At 46.8% G+C, this 24,491-nt stretch overlaps 1 protein-coding gene across 2 annotated transcripts in view; it reads right to left on the bottom strand.

The window, feature by feature from the left end:
• Window positions 1–24,491, bottom strand: part of LOC141094222 (uncharacterized) — a 65,961-nt gene that overhangs the window by 32,808 nt on the left and 8,662 nt on the right. The window contains exon 1 of one of the 2 annotated variants that reach the window (XM_073580025.1): window positions 9,673–9,692. The exons of the other annotated variant lie outside the window; for it this stretch is intronic. The gene's annotated coding sequence lies outside the window, so the exon portion shown is untranslated. Of the gene's footprint in view, window positions 1–9,672; window positions 9,693–24,491 lie in introns of those variants that run through there. 2 annotated transcript variants of the gene reach the window in all.

Genomic DNA, 24,491 nt, shown 5'->3' with positions numbered 1-24,491 from the left:
CCACGGACAGGGACGATACCTTTCCCTCACTGCCCATTGGGTCAATGTTGTGGAGCCGGGTACAGATCTGGAGAGTGGCGCTCTATGTGTTCTGCCAACTCCACGGATTGCAGGAATCCAGTCTGTACACATTGACTCCTCCTCAGTTCCTCTGAAACAGCGCAGGAGGAGCCTGTTATGACCGATATGAGCACAGCCGTGGCCAAACGTCAACAGGACGTACTGAAATTAATTTGGGGAATCGAAGCCACACAGCGCAGGAGCTCTGGAATGCCATCAAGCAGGAGAGCGACGTGTGGTTTCTGCCAGCGAATCTCCAGCCGGGCTTGGTAGTGTGTGTGACAATGGCCGAAATCTGGTGGCAGCTCTTGGCCTTGGCAACCTCACTCACATCCCATGTCTGGCACATGTGCTCAACTTGGTCGGGCAGAGCTTTGAGGGACTATCCGAATCTTGATGCACTGCTGCACAAGGTCCGCATAGAGGGCGCTCACTTGCGTCGTTCCAGCACGGCAAGATCGCGCCTTGCTGCTCTGCAGCACCGATTACGCCTTCCGGAACATCGCATCATACGTGACCTACCCACCAGGTGGAATTCAATGTTACATATGTTGGAGCGGTTGTGTGAGCAGCAGGCAGCAGTCATGGAGTACCAGCTGCATCAGGCGCAAACAAGTCGCAATGTGCGCCGGTCTCACTTCAGCACCACTGAGTGGGCCTCTATGAAGGACATCTGCCTCGTTTTGCGTGCCTTCGATGATTCCACGCGGATGGCGAGTGCAGATGATGCACTAGTCAGCATGACTGTCCCCCTTATCTGCCTGCTTCAAAAAACACTGCAAGCACTAAGGGATGAGGTTTTGGAAGAGGTGGAGGATGAGGAGTCCCAAATGCCATCTGCCTCTGGACAGTCTGCGCTACGTACTTCCTCACAAAGGCCTAGGCAGGGGACACTTTGTGAGGAGGATGAGGAGGAGTCCATGGAGGAGGAAGACATCTCTCCACAGGAGGGAGGTACACAAAGCTCTAGTCAGTATGTACAGCGAGGGTGGGGTGATGCAGAGCAGGCAGAGATCACGCTTCAAGTAGGGGACAGCGGTTCTTTGGCAGTTGGGAGTCTGCAGCACATGGTTGACTACATGCTGCAGTGCCTGAGAAACGACCGCCGCATCGCCCACATTCTCTACACGGCTGATTATTGGGTGTACACCCTCCTAGATCCTCGCTACCGGGACAACTTGCAAACCCTCATACCAACGTTGAACCGGGAGCGTAAACTGCGGGAGTACCAAGACACACTGGTGCAGTCCATCATGTTTTCCATTCCACCCGACAGCAGTGGTGCTAGTGCTTTACAAAGCACCTCTGTGCGTCGAGCCAGTGGAGGAAACTCGGCACAAAGAGGGAACAGAGGCACCGCCTCAGCACAAGGCAAGACCACTATGGCCCAAATGTGGCAAAGTTTTGTGTGTCCGCCACAATTGTCTACACCATCACTGACGGCTCCAGTCAGCAGGAGGCAACGTTTCCGTCAGATGTTGACAGACTACATGTCTTGCCCTGTGAGTGTACTCCCAGATGGCTCTTCCCCCTTCAAGTTTGGGGTCTCTAAGCTGGATACATGGCCAGAGCTTAGCCAGTATGCATTGGAGGTGCTGGCTTGCCCTGCTGCCAGTGTATTATCAGAACGCATCTTTGGTGCCGCAGGTGGTGTATTAAAAGACCGTCACACACGACTTTCTTCCGATAACGTCGACCAGCTTACTTTTCTGAAAATGAACAAGGCCTGGATCTCCCCAGAATTTGCCAGTCCTCTTTCCGACTAAATAATTGGTTGCCAACTGTATCCAGGTCTCCTGTTGTGTTCATGTTTCTACCACCTGAACTATAATCCCTGGGCTTCAACACAGCCAGTTGTCGCTCAGATGTGTCGTCTGCACAGACAAAAACACTAGCTCCTGTGTTAGTGGGGTTCAGTAACGCCAGCTGCTCCCCTGCTGTGTGGACGGCAAAGTCTCCTTCTCCATCCACATTCAAACTACTACTGATTTTTAATCCTGCTCCACTTAGACCTCTGGCTCCACTGTCTCTAGTATTTCCCCTGGCCTCCAACTCCGCCAGTGACAGCTCTGAAGTGGTGTCTGCACAATCCACACTTGTTCCTGTGTTACTTGGCCTCAGTCACGTAAGTTGATCCCCCGATGTGTGTCCGGCAAGGTCTCCTGCTCTGTCCACATTCACATTACTAGTAGTAGTGTGGAGCACGGTGACAATCAGTAGTAGTCTACAACCTCTATAAAACCAGCTGCAAGTTGTCCTCCGCCTGCTGCATGCTTCATCCTGGGCTACAACACAGCCAGTTGTAGCCTGGAAGTGCTGTCCGCACAGATATAAACACTCGCTCCTGTGTCTGTGGGGTTCAGTAACGCCAGCTGTTCCCCTGCTGTGTGGATGGCAAATTCTCCTGCTGCCTCCAAACTCACACTACAACGCTTTTTCTCCTCGCTCCAAGTAGGCCTCAGCCTGCTCGGAGCATTGATCCTGGGCTACAACACAGCCAGTTGTAGCCTGGAAGTGCCGTCCGCATAGATTGAAACACTCGCTCCTGTGTTAGTGGGGTTCAGTAATGCCAGCTGCTCCCCTGCTGTGTGGACGGCAAAGTCTCCTGCTCCATCCACATTCAAACTACTACTGATTTTTTAACCCTGCTCCACTTAGACCTCTGGCTCCACTGTCTCTAGTATTTCCCCTGGCCTCCAACTCCACCAGTGACAGCTCTGAAGTGGTGTCTGCACAATCCACACTTGTTCCTGTGTTACTTGGCCTCAGTCACATAAGTTGATCCCCTGATGTGTGTGCGTAAAGGTCTCCTGCTCTGTCCACATTCCCATTACTAGTAGTGTGAATGAGGACAGAGCAGGAGACCTTGCCGGACACACATCAGGGGGATCAACTGACGGGACTGAGGCCAAGTAACACAGGAACAAGTGTGGATTGTGCTGACGCCACTTCAGAGCGGTCACTGGCAGGGTTGGAGGCCAGGGGAAATACTAGAGACAGTGGAGCCAGAGGCCTAAGTGGAGCATGGTTACAATCAGTAGTAGTCTACAACCTCTATAAAACGTGCTGCAAGTTGGCCTCAGCCAACTCCATGCCTCATCCTGGGCTCCAACAATGCCAGTTGGTGTTCAGAAGTGCCGCCTTAACAGCGAAACACACACTAGCTCCTGTGTTAGTGGGGTTCAGTAATGCCAGCTGTTCCCCTGCTGTGCGGATGGCAAAGTCTCCTGCTGCCTCCAACATCACACAACATGTTATTTTCCACTTGCTCCAAGTAGGCCTCAGCCTGCTCAGAGCATTGATCCTGGGCTTCAACACAGCTAGTTGTAGCTTGGAAGTGCCGTCCGCACAGATAGAAACACTCGCTCCTGTGTCTGTGGGGTTCAGTAACGCCAGCTGTTCCCCTGCTGTGCGGATGGCAAAGGCTCCTGCTGCCTCCAACATCACACTACTACTGACTTTTAACCGTGATCCACTTAGACCTCTGGCTGTACTGTCTCTAGTATTTCCCCTGGCCTCCAACCCCGCCAGTCGCTGCTCTGATGTGCCGTCTGCACAATCCACACTTGTTCCTGTGTTACTGGGGCTCAGTCACGTCAGTTGATCCCCTGATGTGTGTCCGGCAATGTCTCCTGCTCTGTCCCCATTCCCATTAATAGTTGTGGGAATGTGGACAGAGCAGGACACCTTGCCGGACACACATCAGGGGATCAACTGACGTGACTGAGCCCCAGTAACTCAAGAACAAGTGTGGATTGTGTAGACAACACTGCAGAGCAGCAACTGGCGTGGTTGAAGGCCAGGGGAAATACTAGAGACAGTAGAGCCAGAGAACAAAGTGGAGCACGGTTACAATCAGTAGTTGTGTACAAACAATATAAAACTTGCTACAAGTTGGCCTCAGCCTGCTGCATGATTGACCCCTGGGCTTCAACATCGCATGTTGCTGCTCAGAAGTGTGTGCCACGGGTACTCCCTCCTGCCCAGCCGGGTACCAGCACCGTCAGCTGTTTCTCGGAAGAGCCTTTGGCCTAGGTGCCTCCTTCTTGGTATCCGAGATCCAGCAACGTCTGCTGGTCCTTGGTAGTGCTTTTTAGCACAGGTAACTCCTGCTTAGAAACAGTCTTCCAGCACCGTCAGCTGGTCCACGGTTGTGCCATTGGCACGGGCACTCCGCCCAGCCTGGTTCCAGCACGCCTGCTGGTTCCGGGTAGTGTCAACGTCACTATGCCACCAATACGTTGTCCTGTTGCGGTCGGGTTAGCAGAGTCTATGATGCCTGCAGTTTTGGTGCTTCCTATGTGGGCTACGTGTTCTTGTAATAAAGGCTGGTTCCGTAGTGCCAATAGGACAAGCACCCCCTGTAGGACTGTGGGTTTCGGTAACTGCGGCCGGCTCATGGCCTTGCAACTTTGTTTTTTTTCTGGGTACCTTGTGCTATCCATCCGGGTTCCAGCACCGTCAGCTGGTTCTCGGCAGAGGCTTTGGCCTAGGTGCCTCCTTCTCGGTATCCGAGTTCCAGCAACGTCTGCTGGTGCTTGGTAGTGCTTTGGAGCACAGGTACCTCCTGCTTAGAAACCGTGTTCTAGCACCGTCAGCTGGTCCACGGTTGTCCCATTGGCTCTTGTTCCTTCTGCTGCCCCTCCAGGTTCCAGCACCGTCAGCTGGTCCTCGCTAGTGTCATTTGCTCTTGCAGCTTCTGCTACCCATCTGGGTTCCAGCACCGTCAGCTGGCTCTCGGCAGAGCCTTTGGGCTAGGTGCCTCCTTCTCGGTATCCGAGTTCCAGCAACGTCTGCTGGTCCTTGGTAGTGCTTTGGAGCACAGGTACCTCCTGCTTAGTAACAGTGTTCCAGCACCGTCAGCTGGTCCACGGTTGTGCCATTGGCTCTTGTTCATTCTGCTGCCCCTCCGGGTTGCAGCACCGTCAGCTGGTTCTCGGCAGTGTCTTTGACACGGGTACTCCCTCCTGCCCAGCCTGGTTCCAGCACGCCTGCTGTTTCCGGGTAGTGTCAACGTCACTTTGCCACTGATACGTTGTCCTGTCGTGTTGCGGTCGGGTTAGCAGAGTCTATGGTGCCTGCAGTTTCAGTGCTTCCTACGTGGACTGCGGGTTCTGGTAACAAAGGCTGGTTCCATAGTGCCAATAGGAAAAGCACCCCCTGTAGGACTGTGGGTTTCGGTAACTGCGGCCTGCTCGCGGACGCGACACTTTGTTAATCATGGGTACCTTCTGCTACCCATCCGGGTTCCAGCAACGTCAGCTGGTTCCCGGCAGAGCCTTTGGCCTAGGTGCCTCCTTGTCGGTATCCGAGTTCCACCAACGTCTGCTGGTCCTTGGTAGTGCTTTGGAGCACAGGTACCTCCTGCTTAGTAACCGTGTTCCAGCACCGTCAGCTGGTCCACGGTTGTGCCATTGGCTCTTGTTTATTCTGCTGCCACTCCGGGTTCCAGTACCATCAGCTGGTTCTCGCCAGTTCCTCAGCCTTCTTGTAACTTCTGCTACTTTTCAAAGTTCAAGCTTGTGGAAATGGTTTTTGATTCTCACTCTGGATCTCCCTGACAATGACCCTGAAGATGACGACCCTGAAGACCACACAGAAGAATACCTAAAAGATGACCCTGAAGAAGTTGACCAAGAGGACAAAGAACAGGAAGACAACCACCAAGATGCAGAACAACAAGAGACAGAAGACCAAGAAGCATAAAAACCAAAAGCAGAAGAACATTAAGCATAAGACTAAAAATCTGAGCAAATGAGATTATCAAATTTATAAGCAGAAGAAGACTAAGCAGTGCAGGCCAAACTGAACACAGACAAATCCTGTTGTAAATCTTTTGTGACAGGCTGAACGGAAGGTGCAATCTTCAAACTTTTATAGATAACAACTACAGGAATGCCTGACACAAATAAGAATATGATGAAGAAAAAGAGAAAGAAAAAGAAAAAAAAGAAAAAGAAGAAAAAGAAGAAAAAGAAGAAGATACTGCAGCTGCTGAAGATGATGAAGGAGAAAGTGTGGGAGAAGTAAAAAAGGTGAAGAGCATGGAAGTAGTGAAACATACATATCTGACAAAAAATTAAAGACTTTAACATAGTCAATATCTTTGTAACTACGAACGTCTTTAAAAAAAAAAAAAAAAAAAAAATCCTGCTATTCCATTTGATTGGCCTAAACCTCTATGGCTTTAATGTCTCCAACACCTCCCACAACACATTCTACATTATTATTAGTTGTTTTTCTTCATGTAGAATTAACCGACATGTAAAGAAAGGGTTTTTTTAAATTCCGATATTTCTGTTCCATTGACTTGAATGGGACTTCCGGGATTGGAATCGGCGATACCCGATACTTTTTTTTAGATCGGCCGATCCATTCCGATCCGATATTTTTCAGTATTGGGTGGTATCGCTCAACACTAATCGTCACCTTAAGTGCTATAGTAATTATTCTGAAGAACTGAAACGGTTCATTATCAGGTCGCTCACGTATCTACTGAAACATCATTTTTTTATGCTTGATAATTGTTATTTTTTGCAGGTGCTTGGTGCGCCAATGGGTGCTAATTTTTCCCCGTCTCTCGCCATCCTTTAAATAGCATGGTGGGAAGAATTATTTTCTCCGATAAAAATCCTTTTTCATGTGACATTTTTTGGTTTGGTAGACACGCGGACGACCTGATCTTCATTTGGCAAGGTCCACCGTCTAAAGTGCAGGATTTTTATAATTTTTTGAATTGTAATGATTTAAGTCTATCCTTTACCATTAGTGGTTTTGGTTCTGAAATCTCCTTTTTGGACATTCTGTTGACTGGTGATACGATTACACATAAAATTCTTACTTCAGTTTTCAGAAAGGATATCTCTAGCAACTCTTACCTATTGTCATCCTCCTCTCATGCCAAACACACTATTATATCGATCCCCTATGGAGAATTGAAAAGAATCAACAGGTTGTGTTCCAATCGTGATTCTTTTATGAGGGAGGGTAAAATTGCTGGTCAGCATCTTTTGGATAGAGAGTACAACCACCATGATGTTAATTCTGCCTTTATCAAAGTTTTGAATGACCCTCGTTTTGGATCTTCTGTTAATAAAATGTCTTTGCAGAATAGGAAAAAAAGTGGTCAGACAATCCGCGCTGCAAATCACTATGAACAATTATTATTACAGTGGTCTTTATTTGACGCGTTTCGAAGTTTCACAGAACTCCTTCCTCAGGAAAAAAACCACAAGCAAGTATCATGAACAGGTTCTTAAATAGAAAAAACAGTACACCTGTCATTCAGGTGCTTGGCGTCTAACAGGTCACCTGATTCAAAAGGATGTCAAAGTTCATTGCTTGAACACATGATAGACACTTAATAGACAAAATATATATACATTTTTGTTATAAAATTATTAAACTTGCATTATAAAATGACAATTTCTTTATTAACAATCAACGGAAAAAAAAATTATTAAAAGAAAAATTTAAAAAGAAAGGGACAAGAACCTACAAAAAGGGGTGGAAAAAAGGAGAAATGCCTTAGGCCGAGTTCACACGTGGCATTTTTTTTGCATTTCCGCGGCGGTTCTAACCGCGCGATTTTGGCACGAAAACGAGATAAATAAGCATCCCATGCATTCCTATGGGATTCCGCAATGCTGTGCTAATGCTGCGGCTTTAACCGGGGCGGAATCGCTTCGCGGTAAAAAACGCGCACTCATTAATTTTGCGGAATCGTGGCGATCCCGCACCCATAGGAATGCATTGTTCCACTTACTTCCCGCATGTGGCTGTGTACACCATGCGAAAAGCAGAACAATTGCGGATGGTACCCACGGTCCGGAGGAGAGGAGACTGTCCTCCGGGCTTTGGGCACCATATCCCTGTAAAAAATAGAATTTAAAATAAAAAATATTGTTATTCTCACCTTCCGACGTCCCGCGCAGCCTTCCCGCCTCTCTCCACGCTCCCGTTCCCAGTACTCCTTTGCGAAAATACCCGCGATGGTGTCCGTTCTCGCGGGATCGCGAAGTCTCACGGTAATTCGCGCGACGGCATCACGGGCATTTTCGCAAAGGATGACTGGGAAGGCTGCGCGGGAAGTCGGAAGGTGAGAATAAACACCATTTTTTTTTTTTTTTTTTACATTTTATCTTTTACTACTGAGGCTGCATAGGCAGCCTCAGTAGTAAAAAGTTGGTCACACTTGTCAAACACTATGTTTGACGAGTGTGACCAACCTGTCAATCAGTTCTCTAAGCGATGCTACAGATCGCTTGGAAAACGCTAGCATTTTGCAAGCTAATTACGCTTGCAAAATGCTAGTTTTTCCGCGGGAAAATCGCGGGAATTTAAAATGCGATTTTCCCGCAGAATGGAATTCCGGAATTCTCGCGGTAATTTCCGCAAGAGTTCCGGTACGTGTGAACTTAGCCTTACAGGGAGGACAGCCTCTCAGGAGAGCCACTTTTGAAAGAATATTTTATTCAGAAATGTCACGGTATAAGTTTGTTTTTCTATACATGTTGTTGGATTTGGCATTGTTTGTGTGGTTTTATGGTGGCTTTCTTTATAACAGAAATTTATATATATTTTGTCTGTTAAGTGTCAATCATGTGTTCAAGCAATGAACTTTGACATCCTTTTGAATCAGGTGACCTGTTAGACGCCGAGCACCAGAATGACAAGTTTTTCTATTTAAGAACCTTTTCATGACACTTGCTTGTGGTTTTTTCCTGAGGAAGGAGTTTTGAAACTTCGAAACGCGTTGAATAAAGAGCACTGTAATAATAATTGTTCATAGTGATTCGCAGCGCGGATTGTCTGACCACTTTTTTCCCCTATCCTGCATCTTCTATGTCAGTCCCTCGTGGATCTGTGATTTCTGCAGCAGCGAATCCTCCATGCTTATTACAAGCTCCATCTGGTGAGTGTATTATTTTTAAATTGATATACCTACACTGGATAATGCACTATTGCGCTATTTCTCTTCAATAGTATCCCTAATAAATTGTCTTTGTCCAACAGGCATCCTCCGTTAGTTTTTTTCAACTCCTTACAGCCCTCAATTTAATAGCATTAAAAACATTGTTAAAAAAATATTTACCTATTGTCAACCAGGATGAAAAACTGCGTAAAATTGTATCTGTCGGCTGTAGTTTTGTTGCTAGGAGAGGATACAGTTTGGGCAATGCGTGGTCACTGAGTCTCCTAAAACGCCAGTCTTCTTCTGAAATGTGGTTATCGGCAAAGGCTTTAAGTGAGCTAATAATCAATGTAATGTTTGCGCTTTCGCCATTGATAGAACTAAATCTGTTATTTCTTTTTCAGGTTATTCTTCTACCATTACTTCCTATTTGAATTGTGATACAAAATATGTGATATATTGCATCTGCTGGGTGCCATGTCAGATGCAATACATTGGATGTACTACAAGAAAAATCAAGAAATGTTTTGCTGAGCACATTACCAACATTCATAATGAAAAAAGTCTTATTCTGGCGCATCAAAGCATTTTGTCAATGTGCACCATAGAGATCTCACTAACTTTTCTTTTTATGCTTTTGAAAAGATCCGCAATCCTCTACGGGGTGGTAATAAACAGAAAGATAGAATTAGACTTACCGATAATTCGGTTTCTAGGAACCTTCCACGACAGCTACATCGGAGGATGTCTTCCCTGCCCTAATAGGGGACAGGAACACAAAGAGGTTAAATACCCCTCCCCTTCCTGCAACCACCAGTGTTTTCCTGGACACCAGTATGAATAGTTACCACCAAAGTGCAGGAATCATCCAATAAGAATATCAGCTAGGGAGGGAAATTAGTGCTGTCGTGGAAGGTTCCTAGAAACCGAATTACCGGTAAGTCTAAGGGTACCATTACACGTAGCGACGCACCAACGATTCCGACAACGATACGATCTGGCCAAGATCGTTTGTGCATCGCTAGTAAGCAGTCATACAGGCCGATCTTCATAATGACGCATCAGCGATCAGCGATGTCACTAACGACCACGGCGATCGTTGGTGCCGTGTCACACACTGTCTATAATAGCGATTCAGACTTTGAATAGGCATCCTTCAGCGCCATCTTAGGTCGCTCGTCGTTGATAAGGGGCGTCAAATACAGCAATGCATGCTTGCCAGCGTGACGCCAGCGATCAAAAAAATGATCCTGAACGTTCGCGCACGATCAGCGACATCGCAGCAGGGAGCCGGTCGTTTCCGCGTGTCACACTTAGCGAGATCGCTAGCGATGTCGCTGTTGCGTCACAAAATTGTTGTCGCTTCATCGATATCGCTAGCGATCTCGCCATGTGTATCGGGGGCTTAATTCTATTTTCTCTTGTCACCTTCCACGACAGCTACATCTGAGTAATACCAACAGCTGATTCCTCTAGGGGGGGATCACGGCCTGCGGCACTCGTCTGCCAAATGTTAAATCCCCATTGAAATTTAGTCTAACGCCTGGTGAACGTGTGGATGGACGACCAGGTGGCGGTTCTGCATATCCACTCTGACGAAGCATTCCCCTTTTTTGCCCATGATGTTGCGATCGCATGGGTAGAATGTGCCCTCAGTGAGGCGGATGGAGCCAGCTTCTGGGATGCGTAGGTCAGGCAGATAGGCTTCACTCTATTGTCGGTAGACAGGACCACTCTGCAAATGTCGTGAGTGTGGAAGGTCTCTTCCTTAGGGCTGGAACAGCGTGGGCCGAATGAGGACAGTACAATGTCCTGATCCCTATGAAAGTTTGAGTAGAAAGGCGTGATCTAATCTCAAGATAATATTATCTGTAATGATTGCAAGGTAAGCTTCTTGAATTGACAGGGCCTGCGATTCTCCTATACGTCTAGCCGCAGTAATTGCGACTAAGAGGACGATTAAAGGGTTAGGTTTTCATGGTCATGAAATCTAGAGGCTCAAATGGATCTTAGGTTAGGGTGTTGAGCACGGTGTTGAGATCCCAAGGAGGCCCCTGACTGCGGAGTTTAGGACGAATCATGGCTGGCGAAGCCATAAAATCGTTTGATCCAGCGGTGGCTGGCCAGGTCAAGATAAAAAAAAGGTGCTAAGCAGGGCTGTGGAGTCGGTAAGCCACAGTTGCGACTCTGACTTCTGGATTTTATCAGGCTCCGACTCAGACTCCGGCTCCTTCATAAATGGCCAATTCATAACAAATTTACTGTTGTAAAATATTAAACATCGTGCTTATTCAGTTTCTCACCATCATATAAGTAATCAGACCACTTAGAGCAAAAACTACATTTATTAGAATACAATTAGAATATAGCAAATAACTTTTATAAACTTTTCTAAACTGTAAGTAAATATGCAATAAACACTTTTATGCAGTTAATAAGAAGAAATCTATAAATTTGTCCTCAGAAAAAGTATTGCCTCTGTCAGATCCTCCTTCATGGATGCCCTCAAATCTGATCTAATTATTTTGAGAGCAGAGAACAACCTCTCTACACTAACTTGTGTTGGTGGCAAAGCAGTAACCACTCGGGCAACATCTCTGACAATGTCAGGATACAGAGGAATCACTTGTTGCATTGTTATTTTTGATGAACGGTCAAATTTCTCAATTTCTTTTAGTGCACATGAAAAATTCTGCTGAAATGTACTGGCTGTGTTCCTTGATGGGGATGACTCTTCTTCTATGTGGGAACGCTTTGCACGGTCCTTGTGATCCAAATATTTTTCGAAATTAAATTCTTCATCAGTTGATAATGAGGGTGAAGATGTGGCAGGACGACCAAATTCTTCTTGTTCCTCCTGACTGTTCTGCAACCATTTCATCCTTACTGCTATTTCAAACAGAGCTTCTTTTCCTTTACTTAGCTGTTGATCATCTAGAAGAATCCGATGCATTGGGTCTACATAAACAGCTGCCAAAAGAATGTTATTTTGTAATAGTAGCTCCTCTCTCCGTTTCATTGATGTAGCAATGCCACTTGCAATTAACCCTCCTCTTTGGGACAGGCGAAACATCAGGTTCTTCCACTCCTTTAAGAAAATACCTGGAGTTAAGTCCTCTGCTTGTAATTTTTTAGTCACTGTAAATGGGTGCTCTAGCAATTTTTCCAGCTCAGTCACCTGATTCCACTGACTTTCATTTAGCGTCAGTTAAGGGTTAGCCATGTCTACAAGAAAGGTTTTCAGTTCAACCAAGCGCTGAATCATTAAGTAAGTACTGCCCCATCGTGTGGCTTGATCAATAATTGCCCCTTTTCCAGCACGTCTCTTCAAAATTGAGTCAACTTTAGGGGTTCTGGCAACAGTAGCCAATTTTCTCACCTTGCCAATCAGTGCAGCAGCATGTCCTTCTTGCAGACTGTCTCTTATAGCCAGCTGTAGCGTATGCACAACACAGCGCATGTGATGAATGAAAGAACATATTGACACAGTTTCAACAAGATCATCTAAACTATCATGTTGCTGTTCATCTGAAGCAACTTCAGTTTGCTCCTCAGTTACAATACTGTGTTCCTCTATTTCAAACAGTTCTGTGTCTGTGGACCCAGAATGTTCTTCTAGCTGCTGGTCACCATCATTACTCTCATTCATTAGCTTAATAGTACTTATCATATTTGAAGCATTGTCAGTTACGACAGAAAGAACTTGCTCTTTTTTAAGTTCATAGTCTTGCAGAACCTTTTCCACCAAGACCTGGAGAAACTCACTGGTGTGATGAGCTTTGGTGTCTTTTACTGCCAATGTCTTGGTAACTATTTCATTTTTGTCACAAACAAATCGGACATTGATGGCAAAATAGTTCACTCTGTGACGTGTGCAGGCATCCATTTTAAGAAACAGAAAGCGTCCCTTGAGAATTTTTTTAAGTTCTTCCTTTTGTTTAAAAGCTTCTTCGATTACTAATTTTCTAATACTCTCTCTCTCTCTCCAGAGAAACACCAAGCTTGCGGGCCATTTCCCCATTCAGACACAAAAGCTGGTCGTGAAAATAATGAAATAGGCACACTATCCTTAACAACAAGCTCTATGATCTGTTTTTTAAATGTATCTACTGTCATTGTCACAGTGACTTTGTCACTGACAAAATATCTTGCAACTGATGGCTGCAAAATTCTCTGCTCCTTTGTTTGGCTGGAAGAGCTGGGCACTGGTTCATTGGTTTGGATGCAGTCTTTCTCATCCACTGCTTTCAGTACTTCTGGATGAAAGCGCTGTAAATGTCTCTTTAGATTAGAAGCTTTGGTAGGAGCATTTTTATCTTTGCCTGAATATGCACTCATCTTGGCTTCACAGCATTTGTTTTCGTCTGGATCATTTGTCATACACTGACAGACATAATGTTTTCTATCTTGAGTGATGGTGAAATGTTCAAATACAGCTGATTTAATGTGATGCTTCTTTGACATTCTCAGGTTTTTAATTCTGCATTCACAATCCAAATGACAATTGTTTTTCCTAAAGACAATTGTACAAAATTATTGCCAGGTCGTACAACTGATATAGTGGTCAGTAATACTGTTATTATTCCTCATGTACTCACAGTTAACTGATGCAAAGTTTGTTGAAAGGATAATACTTCTTACAGTCTTCCTCTTCTGAGTAGCAGGCAGCTGTGAGATGCTTGGAAGACGCACACCTAGTATGATCTAGTCTAGAGGAGGAGCTTTACTACTAAGAATTTGCAACACATTTTCACTTTCAGTTTCATACATTGTAAGTAGGGGGGTTGGGGCAGCATGAGGTTAACCAAGTATAAGATTAGATAAGGGCAGTGGAGAACAGTGACACACAAGAAGTAAGAAATGTCTCTATCTCCAGCAGAACTGCTTATCACTGTTGTTCATAGTTTGATAGAACATATATATTTGAGTAACATTTATAAAATTCATATGAAAGTTCAATTATGAAATATTAATACATTTTTTTTTAAAGCTGGAGTCGGAGTCGGTACATTTCTACCGACTCCAGCCAAAACTAACTCCGACTCCGACTCCACAGCCCTGGTGCTAAGAGCTGATATTTATACCTTTAGTGTGCTGGGGATAAGGCCCTGTTCTACACCTTTTGTAAACATCTAGGGTCTGTGCTGCACTGGGATGGAAGGGATCAGGGGTGCCTGGAGAGCTCCAGGGAGTAAACCTTTTCCCAGACCTTGGCATAGACAGCCTTGGTTATTGGTTTTGGCTTTCCTGAAGGGTTTGGATTACCCTATCCGAGAGCCATTTGGCTCTTAGGAATTCGGCCTCAATAACCATGCTGCCAGGTTCCATTTGCCTACACCCGGGTGTAGCAGAGGACCTTGGTGAAGGAGGTCGCCCTTTTTGGGGAAGAAGCCAGAGCCTTCCTGGGCCACAGCAAGTAGGGCACTATACCAACTTCTTCCGGGCCACAGAGGGGCGATTAGTATTGTGGGAACTCGGTCCATCTGGATTTCCGGAGATGTTTTTTGCCCGCATCGGTATGGGTGGGCATGTATATGCGAGGTTGGAATCCCACCATTGGGTGAAGGGCATCTATTCCTTGCACTACGTCCATGTGGTTGAGGGAGACGAATACCCCTGTCTTCGCATTTTGCCTGTTGGCGACTAGGTCCACCTCCGCCCCATCTTGAGGCTAGGGACACGAATACCGTCTGGTCCCGGCGCCACTCCTCCGGATGAATGTCTTCTCGACTGAGGAAATCTGCCTGGGTGTTGTCTGATCCTTTCAGACGCACTGACCAGGAGAAGATCCTTGCTGCTATTGCCTTCAGGCCGGCGTACTTCGTACCCCCTTGGCTGGAGATAGGCCACTGTGGTCATGTTGTCCGAGTAGATGCAGACGTGGCGATTTTGGATTAGCGATGACTACGTCTTTTAGCGCTTTTCCTACTGCCTTCAGTTCTCTCAGATTTGAGGAACTGGTGCTGATGCTTGTCAGCCATCGCCCCTGAAAATAGGATCTCTACTACCGCGCCCCAGCCTCGTTGGCTGGCATCTGAGCGGAGTGTTTTCAGGAGAAGCTGAATCCGGCTGACTCCCTTCTGAAGATTTCGTTAGTTCAACCACCACCTCAGGGCCGGTTTAACCTGACCAGGGAGGGGAATCTTTCAGGACAATGGAATTTGTCGCCACGTAGGCCAGGCGGATCCTGGAATGTAAAAGCACGTGGCTTTATAGAATTTGGGTATGGGCCTGAGCCAAAGAAACTGCCTGGGTGCATGTGGTCAGAGATCCTAGACCATACATTGACTGAGGGTCGGTGCCCGCTGGTCCTGAACCAGGTTCTTTTGTGGACAAGGTCGACCTGACAAACCGTAGGTAGGAAGGATGTCTTTCCCCTTGAGTCCGAGAGAACTCCCAGAGGCTTCCTTCTCGTAGAGGGATAGACCAGGTTTGGTATCCAACTCAGGGATCTTAATATTCCCGGGGTCTTTCCTATGTCCATCTTCTGACATGAGATAGATGCTATCCCCTGGCGCCGGATGAAAATCACTGCTTCCACCATGATCTTGGAGAGATACATGGTCGGATGGATTGGCACATGGTAATATGCACCCTTCAGATCTACCGTTGCCATTACCCAGTTCTGTACGATGAGTGGGACTGCCCTTGATTGACTCCATTTTGAATTGCCTGTACCGGACCGATTTGTTTATGATGATTCGGTTTTTCTCTGATGGCTTTGTCACCAGGAAGGGACGTGCGTAATGGCTGTGTCCTTCTCCCGCTTTGGCAACCGCACGTTCTACCGGAGCAGATCTCTTGGTAAGGAGCCCTGAAGGTGTGGAGGCTGTAGGGAGGTTACCCCTAAGCATTACAGGGAAGGACTCTCGAACCCAATTTTTAGTCCATCTCGTATGGTACGGTGGACCCACTGATTTGTGGATATGGTCTGCCAGCGAGTATTATTGCTTATCTGGGGTCTATTGATGGTTAGAGATAAGGATGTTCCTGCCCTTGCCCCCTATACTCTTCCTGAGTACGTCAACAGGACCAGGGATTCCCAGCCAGTCTCTCATGCCGGTACTGGCGCAGCCTCAAGCTGCTTAGCAGCTGTGATCTGACGAGGGCATTGAAATTCAGCTTAGAATAGCTGTTGACAGAGGTTTAGTCACGGGAGGGGCGAAAAATCCGTCTTCTAAGATTTCTATGTTCCAGAAGAGATCCTTTTGTCCGAAGCATTGTCCGGGATGTTATCCAGGACAGGCTTGAATACATAGTGGCCCTGGAAGGGGATGGCGCACCATTTGGAGATAAGTCGCCTCCCTTAGGATTTTAACCAGGGCACTCCTCTAGAGGAGTTAGAAAGGACGGCCGCTTTTGCGGCTACCCGGACCTGGCGAGAGCAGTCACGCTCAGCCTAGAAGAGCCGGTGCATTAATGAATTACCCGAGACCTGCGAATTACAGGCTGGTCTTCCGCCCTGGTCCTGGCGTGGTCTCAAGTTGTTTAGCAACCGCCAGCGGAAGCATCGGCTAGGAACCTCGTTGCTTTCTGCAGTAGGGGTAGGGTGTCAGGTATCTTTCCCCTGAGGTGCCCTGAGTCTGTGCGTAATCAGAGACAGGGCACGTGAAAGCAATATTATCTTCTAGCAGATTTGTAGAGGTGTCCCAGGACTTCCTTGATAAGCTCTCAAAAATAAATATATATATTTTTCTCGATCCATTGGATCATTGAACTGGGAGGAGCCCTCAGAGGGATGTTTTTTTTTGTTTTTTTTAAGGGAGGCCTCCTTTTATGGAGGATCAGATTCTGTACGTTCTCATGTACAGGACACCTTCTTTGGGCTTCAACCCAACATGTCATCCAGTAACGTGTATTTAACTTCTTCCTCCTCCACCCATATGGTGCTCTTAACCATACTGATTAGCTCACCCATATGCTCAGGACCAAGTGATATCTTTTGCTCCCTGGTTTTAGGGGTGGACGTGGAAGAGGAACCCTCAATCTCCCAAGCGTCCTCTGAATCCAAGGACTGAATTTCGCCTGAGTCTGATTCTATCGGAGCCTTCTTCCTCCTCCTAGAGGGAGGCGGTCTGGGAGAAGGGAGTCATGGAGGAGTGAACCTCCTGTATTGAGGGATTTGATGCTATCCAGGAGAGAGGGCTGCTCAGCGCGAAGGACCTCTCCGTACAGGACAGGCAGAGCTTTCCCCGTATGTTGAGGGAGTCTGGCAGCACACATTTTACACTTGTGGCTGGTCCTCATAGGGTCAGAGACCTTTGCTCCCCATATTAGAGAGGTATGCTACGCCATTTTAGTAAATAAATGCTGGATAGCCTGGGCCGACGCCTGCTACTTACAGTAGGAGGGGGTACGCTGGGCTCTGCCAACGCAGCGAGATTTAGGGCTTGTCACCGTCCATGCCGCCTTCAGTCAGTATCAGACAGGTGTCTTACCTGGTGATCTCCTCACCCGGACCTTGAAAGATCGAGGGTCCAGGGTTGTTTGTGCACCTCCTCCTCCTCGCTTTAGCCCAATGGGGGGAACCACATGAGGATGCCCCAGAATGTGACAGTCGGTCCCAGGAGTAACGCGCCCCCCGGCGCACACGTGCGCTCCACTGTGGAACGCATAGGGAAAGACCAGAAGTGACGCGCGCCCCTAAGCGACGCGAGACCCAGTGGAAAGCCCAGTAACGCCCGAAGTGGAGGAAAGCGACCCCCGGCCAGCGTGAGCCCCCAAGGAACCGGCAGCACGGAGGAGGAAGCCGGGGAGCTATCTGGAGGCCCCAGGCGTGCACATCACTGCCTCGCTTTACCCCCGAAGGAGGCGCAGGAGAGGCGGGAGAGTCCCGAGTCCCACCAATCAGGCGGAGATGGGAGCAGACACCAGAGGAGGAGAGCAAGGCCCCTGACCTCGGCATCTGATATGTATCCCAGCTGGTACTGGACGTGGGGTGCTCCCGATAGATGGCCACGGCAGCACCATCGTAGACCTCTTCATGCCCCATAGGGGACAGGAAAACACTGGTGGTTGCAGGAAGGGGAGGGGTATTTAACCTCTTTGTGTTCCTGTCCCCTATTAGGGCGGGGAAGACATCCTCCAAAGTAGCTGTCGTGGAAGGTGACTGGAGAAATATTAACTACAAGAGAGGCATATTGGATCCTGAAATTGGACACACGTTTTCCCAAGAGGAATGAACTCAAGATACGATTTGTTTTACATCTATTGAAGCTGTTTCTCTAAGTGTTGTGTTTCTCACATGTTCAAGCATATCGTAGTAATTGTTAAGTGGTTGTGATTGGTTGCTTGTCTCTATTTAATGTGACTATTGTGTTATCTGTGTATCCTATGATTAAGGGTGCGTTTTTTGCAACGGAAAAACGCATCAGGATTTGCATGGTTTTTAATTACGGCTTGAGTGCCGAATAAAGTTTTTTTAATCTTCATTTTGGTGTGCCACATCCTCCTTTTTGCTCCTATGTTAGATACAAATGTTTGTCCCACAAGCCTTAGTTATTCCAAGACTTGGTGTCTATTGACACCTTGGAGTCTAGTGGTTTAATTCACCATCCCTTATTTTGTAGTGGTTTATTTCTCCAACTCTAGGTGTTTGGTAGTTTACTTTTCCAACCCCTGTTGTCTAGTAGTTTAGTTCTCCATCCTCTGCTGTGTAGTGGTTTACGTCTCCATCCCAAAGCACCCTGCAAGCCTTTGGGGATTCCAGCTCCCCTACCAGTCTGTCCCCACAGCTACCCGGTGCCTAATCAACAAGTTGTAATGACCCCTGGCCATGTTTGCTTGTGCAGGGGTCAGTAGTGAAATGCAGCCTGGCAGACATTGATTTTTTTCAAGGAACGACTGACGTTGTCTGTGACATGCTCGTGTAGCACCGGCACAGCTTTCTAACATAAGTAATGGCGACTAGGCAATTGGTACTGTGTGACTGCGATGGCCATCAGCTTTCGGAAAGTGACTGCATACATCAGGCGGCAAAGCAGCATTTCCATGGCAAACGGATTGGAGATGGTGAAGTTCAAGCTGTTAGCTATGCCATGTGTAAGAGGAAACAATCTTTCACGTGACCACAACTGCGGGACCAAGGGCTGGCTGCAGTATGGAGGGAGGGTGGAGTATGGAGAACATGACAAACTGCTGGACTATGAATGAGGTGCAGACGGAGATGTTATGGTGGATTGAGAAAGATGTGATGTGTTTAGTGTTTGAGAGCGGTCAAAAACAGCAGGCATGTCCACTTCCGTAACAACTGATGGGCTGTCACTCACAGCAACTGTAATGAGTAAACAAGTGGAGGTTCTGAGGTCGGAGACTTGTGTGAGAACACAGCACATCAAAGGAGGAAGACGCAGCAGATGCGGTTTATGGGGGCGGACCGTGGGTGGCGAGGCACACAAGGCCACATTTAAGCACAGCGAATTTCCCAGTCTAATGCATGTTGATCGCTCATATGCCGGTTAATGCATGCAGTAGTCAAAATATTGCAATTTTTGCCTCTACTGAGACTTATTTTTAATAAGTTGGCAGATAACCTGCAGTTGGGTCTTAAAAAAGGCCCAGGTTAGGCAACCATTTCCACCCACACAAACTGCACACCTGCCACCATTGCTGGCCACAACCAGAGTTGTGACTGAGGATGCAGTGCTTCTCGTGGTTGCATCACTCGTATATCTGTGGTTCCCCACAGTCAGTTGGGGAACACATGCTCTTTCTGGCCCTCATCTACAAGGTGTAGATGAGTGCGTCCCACAAGCTCTGTGTCTCAAGGTAACCCTGGACTCCGATCTCGCCTTCAAAATACATATCCATGCCATTTCCCCTTCCTGCAGACTACAACTCAAAAATATTTCCCGGATCCGTACATTCCTTAATCAAGAATCTGGAAAAACCCTAGTCCATGCATTCATCATCTCCTCTCTCGACTACTGCTTTGTGTTCTTCCTTCTAACAGTCTTGTACCCTTCCAACCCATCCTAAACTCTGCTGCCCGACTAATCCATGCATCACACCACTATTCCCTGGCCTCTCCCCTCTTTCAATCCCTACACTGGTTCCCCATTACCCAAAGACTCCAGATCAAAACCCTAACCATGCCATACCAAGCTATTCAAAACCTGTGTCCTCCATACATTGTGACCTAGTCTCCCAGTACTGACCTGCAGGCAACCTCCGATCCTCATAAGATCTCCTTCTCTACTCTCCTCTTAATTCCTATTCCCAAAATCACATACAAGATTTCTCCTGCTCATCCCCTACTCTCGAAATCTCTCCGAACAATACCATGCTATTGCCTACTGTAGTAACCTTAAAAAGGAACCTGAAGATCCACCTCTCCCGACAAGCCTACGACCTGCAGTAACCATCTCTCCACCATACCGCTGCACAAGCAGCTCTCCCCTCACCTATTGTATCCTCACTCAGCCCTTGTAGACTGTGATCCCTCACGGGGAAGGTCCTCTCTCCTTCTGCATCAGTCAGTGACTTGTATTGTTTATGATTATTTTACTTGTTTTTATTATGTACACCCCTTTACACATAAATGGTGCTATAACAAATAATACTGCTGAGCGGCTGCCAAAGAAAGGGAGTGGAGTAGCCCATCCAGTAACAGAAGTTGTCAAAATGCTGCACAATTATACTATTCCTACTGTGGGAAATTGATGCCACTTTGGGCATGTGTGACAATTTTCTGAAATGTGGAGACTCCCAAGTTGGGTCTCCTTCATGTGTGCTGCCTGAATTTGGCAGAGCTCTTAGAGCACCAGGCCTTCACCTGTCACTCATCCACCTGTTCCTGATCAAGGTTTCAGATTGAAATGCTGCTCCAAGCTCTGCTCCAGGCATCCATGCTGCACAATTATACTATCTGTACTTTGGGTCAATTGGTGACACTTTTCCTGGTGTCTGCCCCTAATTTCAGCTGTTTGGTTTTGCCTCTCACTGAATTCAATGAAGTTCGGGTATGTTTGTCAAATCATTTGGCGAACATTGGGAGGTTAGATGAACCAAACCTTGAAAGGTTCTCTCATCTCTAATGGGGAGCAACTGCTGTGAGACGCGGCCTCCTCTGGAGCGTCTGTGTGATTCCTTATTTAGATGAAGAACAAATGACAGAAAAAACAAAGGCGAATCCTGAGAGAGGATAATGAGGCTGCCAGCAACGACCTTCACCCGCAGAGCCACACTCCACATAGAGAATAATGGAGCCTCCAGCACCAACCTGCACCCGCAGAGCCGCACTCCACAGAGAATAATGGAGTCTCCAGCACCGACCTCCACCCGCAGAGCCGCACTCCACATAGAGAATAATGGAGCCTCCAGCACCGACCTCCACCTGCAGAGCCGCACTCCACATAGAGAATAATGGAGCCTCCAGCACCGACCTCCACCCGCAGAGCCGCACTCCACATAGAGAATAATGGAGCCTCCAGCACCGACCTCCACCCGCAGAGCCGCACTCCACATATATGGCTGCACATGATCAGGGGCCTCAGTGTCTGCCGGACTCTGCTGTGCTGGATGAGGGGAAGTTTATGTGTGGGGTCAAGAGGGGTGTACAGTGTTGATGTGGCAGAGCCGTGTGTGCATGACATTGGAGGATGTACATGAAGAAGACTCCATGATCTTCTAGTCCTGCTTTGTGTTGGGTATGGGGACCTTATCTGGTGGTGATATGTGGATGCAGGTCTTGCATTTCATACTGTTACAAGGTACAATGCAGGGACAGACATCGGGGAAACTAAACAAAAACTACAAACAAGGATGAAACTGCATAGACATACGATGAATAATGAGCTGGAGCCGCCTGTAGGATTACACTTCTCTAGACCTGGGCACAGTATGGCAGATCTAAAAGCCCTAATATTGAAAGGTCATTTTAATAGTGACAGAAAGAAAAATCTGGGAGTTCAGATTTATAAATATGTTTCTAACAATTGGACTCAACTTGACACCTGGATTCATGACTCATTACATGGACACAGTTCACACCTCCACAAGAAGGTCTTCAGATGTCTAATAGAACACTTCCACCTCATCTACATGTATAACAAAAGCCTCAATGTGATTTCCTTGGCCTGTCTCTAGCAAGCATCATTTCATGTCCTTGTATAATTCCTATATAAAAGTCGCCATCTCTTCTCAGTAATCGCCTGATGAAGGGGCCTTCTGAGCCTTGAAAGCTTACAAATATAATTTCTCTGGTTAGCCAATAAAGGTATCACTCCTTGAATACTTTTCTCAATTTTTTGGGGACATAATTATTTACATCGATTTTCTGGCTAACACGGTACCACAATATTATTTTGTATTGAACATCTTAATTGATGTAAAAAGACAAATCCACGAGACACATTCATTCCTGCACTGAGTTAGTCAAAGGTCATCATAAATTTATACTCCCAGACCCTCCTGTGTCTCTGAGATTTGAAATTACCTTTAAAAACAAGTAATTTAATGTCCATGATGCTATGACCGGGGATACAAAAATGTTTTGCTACAGTTAACTGTGTACCTCTAGTAGTTAGAATCCAGTCCAGTTTGTTTTCGGTTGTCTCTTTGGACTAGTCATGCAGGGGTTAATCCCCTCTGCCTCGTTCTGGAGCTGGCTAGGCTATTTCAGTCCTCTGCAGCCTGCGGGCCAGCGTCAGCTATACTGCAAGCTTCCAAGATAATGCCTCTGACCTGTATTCCTTTAGTGTTCATTCTGCCCCTGATTACCTGGACTTGTATATGACTTGGCTTGATTTCTGGACTCTTTCTGGTTTCTCCATTTCTGATACCACGCTTTCCAACTGGCTTTTGACCCTCTGGCAGGTACCCTGACTACAGCTTACGTCTTACATTTCTGATACCACGTTTCTGGTAGGTCCCGACTTCTTGCTTGTCCCCGACTACACACTTGCTGTCTCCCTTGGTACTTCTGCTCCTGACAGTTGCTGACTTTGGCTACTCTGACCACTCTTTTGTTACCTGTGACACCTGTGCTGTTGCTCTGTGTTACTATGCTGTGTGTGTGCGCGCGCAACCTCTCCTCCCTCACCAGCACCCCCCTGGTGGAGGTTGCACTGTACTGCACTGCAGTAGCACATTACAGTAGTCACCTACAATCCAAATCTGGAGGTGCTAAGGGGAGCTGCACAGAAATTACAACCTTTACTACAAAAAGATGCTCGATTACAATCCATATTTCCAGACCCCCCACTACTGTGTTTTAGGCAGCCCCCCAATTTAAGAAACATCATTGTCAGCAGCTCCCTGTCCTCTCCAACAGCTACAGGAACCTTTCCTTGCAACCAGAAAAAAAGTAAGACATGTCCATTTATAATGACCACGGACAAGATAAAGATCCCTAAATCACATCACGACTACAAGATCCCAGGTGCTTTCAGCTGCACCACATCTAATGGGGTGTACTTAATTTTTTGTACTAAATGTCCAAATGGGAGTCTGTATGTGGGGGGAGACAGGGCAAAAGCTGAGAACAAGGATGAATTCTCATCGCCACAAAATAAGAGAAAGAATGGACCTACCTGTAGTAAAGCCTCTTTGTATCCCCGGTCATAGCACCATGGTATCAACCACTGAGGACTCTCAAATTCTAAATATTTTTCAATCTATCGGCTGACACGGTACAAAGATATATATCTTTCCTGGATCAAGATTTTGGATGCGCTTTGTTTTTGTCTTATTGACCTATTGACCTTTGTACTGTCCTGGTCATCCATAATGGTTTCTTTTTATTCCTGGACATTTTATTACCTGAGGGTGTAAGGTTTTTGCAGGATTCTAGTAGTATTTCCTTAAAAATGCCCCATTTATGTTCGGTATCCCGAGTTACCATAACGTTGTCCCAATCTATACGATTACGCTCTTCCTTTAATTTGTTACAATTATCTTTCTTAAAGTTCCAGGTTTTGGCATTTGCCTTTTTGAATGTTTGATTGAAAATGACATTGAAACTTACCATGTTATGGTCACTGCTCCCAAATGCTCCCCGACCTGTAGATCTGAAATTGTATCTGGTCTATGTGACAGGACCAGATCTAGCAGATCACCTCCCCTGGTCAGTTCATCAGCCAGCTGAGGGAGGTAATTGTCCTGAGCTGTGGACAAGTAATTGTAGCTTTTAGCACAGCCAGAAGAGTCTATGTCCCATTGAATGTCTGGATAGTTAAAATCCCCCATTATAAGAACCCTATTACTGTTTGCTGCTCCTCCTCTACCTGTTCCTCTATATTAGGAGGCTTGTAGCAGACTCCAATTAGCAGCTTTCCATTATTACCATCCCCACGTACAGTTACACATAGTGACTCTACATTGCTGTAACTCCCCCAATGTCTTCTTTCAGCACAGGTTTAAATGTGGATTTCTTCCACCTTTTTTTTTTTTTAATCTTTCCTGTCCTTTCTAAGGGTGGTTACACATTAGCGTTTCAGGGCGCAGCGACGGCCTGCGCACGGCCGCCATGCCCCGCCCCTGCTGCGCCTCCTCCAGGAGCTCCGCCTACGGGCGCATG

The sequence above is a fragment of the Dendrobates tinctorius genome, unplaced genomic scaffold, assembly GCF_039654945.1.
Source record: "Dendrobates tinctorius isolate UK_male_01 unplaced genomic scaffold, ASM3965494v1 ptg000063l, whole genome shotgun sequence".
Classification (NCBI taxonomy): Eukaryota; Metazoa; Chordata; class Amphibia; order Anura; family Dendrobatidae; genus Dendrobates; species Dendrobates tinctorius.
The sequence above is the reverse complement of the archived record's forward strand: the minus strand, read 5'-3'. Positions and strand labels throughout refer to the sequence as shown.